The 6,016-nt window shown below is 30.9% G+C and overlaps 1 pseudogene; it reads right to left on the bottom strand.

The window, feature by feature from the left end:
* LOC109358238 lies at positions 667-1,604 on the bottom strand (annotated as a pseudogene).

The following is a 6,016-nucleotide window of genomic DNA, read 5'->3' as shown; positions in this document are numbered from 1 at the left end:
TCTTCAGATTGCTTTTGTTTAGATATAGGTATAGTGATTGCTCCCTGGTTATGGTCGTATGAACTGGTATGATATTGGATTTCTTTGAGTGTCACTCTCTTTATCTATTTTTTCTCTGCCTTTTTTACTGAACGTCGTCCCTTTTTTATGGTAGTGTCTCCTTTTATAATCATTTGAAGGCAGACCCTTAGGTTGCCCGTTTTAATCCAGTAACCTGGAAGGTTTATGCTCCATGATTGCCCTTTATTGTTGCCATTAGGCTGATTCTGTAACTGAAATGGTTTATATGTGCCTACTGAAGTCATGGCTGGTTTCTTATCTTTGATAGCCATTTATTCTATGAAGGGTAACTGAAATGATTGATTATGCCTCCTCTGAATATCCATTATCCATTAACTGGAATCCCATGACTCTTGGGAGGATGTGACGCTTTTGAGTGCTAATTTTTCTGCCATTACTACCTTAAAAGTGTAACTGTGGTCATATTTATTTGCAATTGTATACTGAAAAGCTAACAATATAGTCTTGCATCTTTTGGTGTACCATTTTAGTTGAACTTTTACTGATTCCTGCCTGACTTTCCTTTATCCTCATTAAAACATGTAACCGAAAAGGGATATGTCATGTGGTTTGCCATTGCTTATTTGGTTCTCTTGATTGCAGGCTTAAGATACTTTGGGGGCCGTGTTGAAGTATCAGAAGCCAAGGAAAGAACAGTTGTCATTGAAGCTACACAACGCTCTTTTATCGTTTCAGCTAGCAAAGAGAGAGCCTGATACACCAAATTGCAACCAGAAAAAGTATATGTAGCATTTTTATCAGTCAATGGATCGGATCTGGAAAGGAACTAATAGGGAAGAACTGGTACAGGAAGCAGCTGAATGTCAACCTTCTGAGACAGACTCCTGATGAATTCAACTCTTATCGTCAGAGCAAGGTATAATGAAAAAGATTCAGAATTTCAGACTAGAACTAGTTCCATGGCTGCGACAAAGAAACTTTATGAGTTGATGCTTCTAATCCTTTTTTGTCGTGTATTGCAAATTTTGGCACATTGTATTGCTCATTCACAGAAATGTATACGGCTTTTGAATGTGCATCCTTAGCCTTTTCTGGACTTTCACAAGCAGCAGTTGTTTCAGAAAAGCTTATCTCTGGAGCCACTGATAAGTTAGTCCCATGAAAAGAAATAACTCTTTTCTCCCCCATTTCCTTTTCAACCTTCATCGGAGGGGGCATTATGTTATGGCACAATAATGCCAAAGGATATACATGACCTGGTGGGCCAGAATGGTCAACAAGCCTTTAATATTATCAACTGAATAAGGACCGAAGGGTGCCAGAAACCATTCTCCATTTGTGGGATCTGGTCGATCCCTACCACCACTTGGGGCAATCCAGATTAATCGTGATCCGCCCCTTAAAAGCATAGCCATCTCCTTCAGACTTTGTGTGTTGGCTTTTCTTTTCATCTCTATAAGTTCCGGATCATCAAGCATGTGCTTTTTAGAGTAAACACAAATGAGATTCCTGCCAATACTGAAGGGTTTGTAAAGAACATTTGTAAAGGGTTGGAGAATGAGAAATGATACACTTGTACACGTGGTGAATTGGGAGTTTTAAGCATTTTCAAAGCATATGATAATTTGTTTGCCACTTTTCTTTCTTGAATATGCAAGTAGTCTATTATTTCCTCGCCAAACTAATAAGACTAGGGATTAATGGGTATAGATTGTCATTCATATAAAAAATGTGAGTACTCACATTTTGACTCTAACAACCTTGTGAGCAGAATTCATTCCCTAATCTGAGACAAAGTTCAGTGAATCTGTGAATTACAAGCTTTTCATGAAAAATCATATTTAAACTTCTTCATGTCCTTTGTCTAAGGCTTGTGTTGAAAATCATCACCTAAATTAACTTAATCAAGGGTAACGTGTTTGCACTTTAAACATCACAAGAATATGATCAGTCTGATGAGCACGGATAAATAAAAAAGGAGATAAAAATCTTAACAAACTAATTGTTTACTGATCAGGGACAACTCTTATGAGTTAACCGATGTGAGGAGGTTGTGAAATTGGGTGGGACAAAAATTGAGTGTTCACACTAAATAAAGTAATAAAAAATACAAAAAGAAAGTTCATGAGAGAAGACTCACTTGGGTTTGAGGACAAATAACCTTGGATTGTGAAGGCACCGAGGAGGTGCAAACATCAAGGGTGACATCATACTTATCCCATAACCTTGGAACAAAGACGAGAAACTGTGTCTCTATAGTATTTCGTATGTTGAATCTGATATTAATAATATCTAAGAAAGTTCATAAAACAATGTATATTATTATAATATTACCTACGACTACACCTTTCAGAAATGGATAAAAGATATCTTTTTGATGAAACAAGAAAGATGAGAAATTAATAAAAAGAGAAAAAAAAAGCTTGAAGAAGCAAGAAAGAGAAAGAAAGAAGAATCAAAGTATTCATTGAAATGTAACATATCGCATTATTGTTATTTAATTGAACTCATAAGAAGAGAGCAATATGGCTTATTTATACAAGAGAAAAGATGAAAAGAAAGATTGTAAAATAAGTAACTAACACAAACCTAATTTGCTAATTCCTAATTTCCTAACCAATAACCATCTTCCAAAAATAACTTCAAATATATTTTTAATATCTCATCAAGTTGGGGAGTGATAATTTTCACTCTCCAGCTTGAAATTGATTTGAAGCAATAACAATGCTTAACCACACACGGTAGAAACTATATTATCAAACGTTTAACCACACACGACATAAACTATATTATCAAACGCTTAACCATCCATAATAGAAGCAATATCTTTGCTTAACCACTATGGACAAAAGCTACCCATCCAATGTTTAACAATCAATGACAGAAGTTATATCTAAGCTTAATCATCATAGATAAAAGTGAACCAACCATTAATGATGAAAGAAAGAGAGCGGGTCAGAATCTTGATCCTAATGAGATGTTTTAATGATGAATAAGAAAGTGGGTAAATGATGAAGAATAAGAAAAGCATTTTATCTTGTATATGATAAATTGATGATGAATGATGATAAACGTTGAATCTTGGAATGATGGAGCCATATTCGGAAGCATTTTCTTATAAAAGACCTCCTTGAACAAAAGCAACCAGGTCTCGGCTGAAGATTAGTGATAAATCTGTGCATTTGAAAGAATAAGAACGGAGTATTAGTGGTGCAGTTTAAAAGAATAATGAGTATTCTTGATGGTGTTCTTGATGGTTTTGAGGAGTCAACAACGGTGATTAAAGATGATGAAAAAGAAGATGCACCACTTCAACAAGGTAGTCCACCTACACCCCCTTGATTTATGCTATGATCATTACCATCCTTAGCCATAGTGCAAGATTTCTCATTTTGATGATTGATGCATGATGATGATTCTTTCTTGAATCTTGGAACGATAAAAGCATAAGCGGAAACGATCGAATAATTATGCTCTGATACCATTTTAAAATAGTACGAGGTATTGACAAATCTTTTTGATGAACAAGAAAGATGTGACATTCATGAATGAGAAAGATAAGAAAAGCTTAAAGCTTGAAGAAGAAGAAAGAAAGAGAAATAATGGAATCATAATTTTATTGAATTGAATAATATTTCTCTTTATCATATTGAATTGAATGAGTGATAGTTTACAATAAAAGTAAACTATATATACATGTAAAACTAACTAAAACCACTAAAACTAATTCTAACTATAACTAGCCTAATACAATATCAACCCAAATATTAAAATATAGTTCAAAGTATATTTCAACACTACCTTTACCATAATATAACCCTACTCCAACGTGTTCCTCTGAATAAAACATTAATTTTGTCTCTGCAACATAAAGTCACTTACCTCTCTATTACTTGAGATGAGTCTCACTCTTCAAATTGAAGGTCATTCTTGCTTAAGTAATGGAATTGTAAATGGTCAATGGAGTCTTTATTCCAATTTCCAACTATTTAAATACTCGTCCATTAATATTGTTGCATGAATAAATTATTAATTTCATTAACATTGTATTAAATCTTGCTAGCATGTTGACAATAAATACTATATCTAATCTAGCACCATCTTTTTTTTGGGTGAATTGGGCTAGCACCATCTACAATATACAAAATGGAACAAGATTTAGTACAAAGCCATGTGTTATACTCCTACTTAGTTGATTAGAGAATGTTTGAAGAGGAAAAGAAATTACGTAGTATAACACATGTTAAGTTTCCACGTCATTATTATTTTAGCAGAAATATGATTACAAAATTAACCAGAACAGAATATAAAAAAAATAACTGAAAAATTGTTGAGTCTTATCAACTAACACGTAATAATTTATTTATTTGTTTACCCAAAAAAACTAACACATAGTAAAAAATCAACCCTTTTCAATCTTCACTCTCTTTAGGTTTTTTTGTAAGACTTTAGTACTCCTTTATCGACATAACAAACTCTTTTATTTTATCCTCTCTTTGTTAAGTAGCTTGAAGATCATTCTCACTTATGATTGTATTCTACATTAAAACACAAATAAGGATTTAAATTTTGATATTTTAAAATAGTTATTTTGTACAAAAAAATCACAGGTAATAATACTTTTATGTATAACTTATATGTGAAATCTGTTTCACTCCCGCATTGTTTAAAATGAATCTTTTCTTTTGTTACTGAATCCTAATTAACCAAAATGATGTAGTAATATGTAAATATTATTAATTTAAATACAGCACTATTAAATATAATTTATTCCATTAATTAAATATGCAGGCCATTAATGAGTACTATCACATCAATAAATAGTTATTTATATATATATATACACATGTATTTAATTTTATTAAGTTTGCATTAAATCATATCAGTAAATTGATGTTAAATATTATATCTCGTTTCGTGTTATCTACAATGTTTTTTAGTACTACCAAGAGTTATTTACTTTTTTGGATAATAAACTAATTTTATTCGGAATTCGTAGTTGCTCATCTCAATATGTGTCGCTCTCAGGAATTGAACGCTTAACCTTGGGATCGAGTAGAACGTTATACAACTAATTCAACACTAATTTCATTACAATATACAAATGTTTCAAATTTAAAACCCAACAAGAAATAGTATTCCAAGATCAATAGTTTTGTTGTCAATTGCTAAATCTATGGAGTTAATGTTTTGGGCTGCTCAAAATATTTATTTCAGGATATTTATTTATATGTCATAAAGTTTTAGATTAACTACATATTCTAATAATTACGAATCATCAAAATTAATGACAACTATATATTAATTAAACTTGAAACTTTGTTTATATATACATATAATTAAAAGAATTAAAAACTTGCGAACATTGTTTACCCTTGTTAGTGTAAATGGGAAGTGACATTTAAATGATGAAGATTAAACGATAAATATGCATAATTTTTATAAGTAGTCATATGATTATTAAATAAATTTTAATCTTAACCATGATTGTATTACTTAAATTTAATCTTTAGACAATTTTATATTCACTTGAATCAATATATATCCAAATATATGCTTTCATATCTTTTATCCCTTGGGATTTCCAAATAGCTCTAATTCCCGAGTCAAGTAGTAACATCTTATTAATATGTTTCATTAATATGTCATTATTGGAGAAAATAGAATTTAGTCTATTAACATTTTATTAATATTGCATTGATATTGTGTTATTAAAATAATTTATTATAGTGGTTAAGTTCCAATACATTAATTTATCAGAAAAATATATATATACTAACAATATATGAGTTTTATATATTTTTATTGTATTATTCATCATTCATTTTAATAATCATTATCGTTAAAGAAAATAATACAACTAGTGATAGATGATATATTATACTCACAATATATAAATATTACATTCTTAATATAACACAACGATAGAAAATGGATTAGGTAATGATGTATTGACTTTTTTGACAAAACTAGCTTCTAATTATAAGTTGTAGCT

The sequence above is a fragment of the Lupinus angustifolius genome, chromosome LG01 (assembly GCF_001865875.1).
Source record: "Lupinus angustifolius cultivar Tanjil chromosome LG01, LupAngTanjil_v1.0, whole genome shotgun sequence".
In the NCBI taxonomy this organism is placed as follows: Eukaryota; Viridiplantae; Streptophyta; class Magnoliopsida; order Fabales; family Fabaceae; genus Lupinus; species Lupinus angustifolius.
Note: the sequence above shows the minus strand (reverse complement) of the source record. Positions and strands in the feature narration are given on the sequence as shown.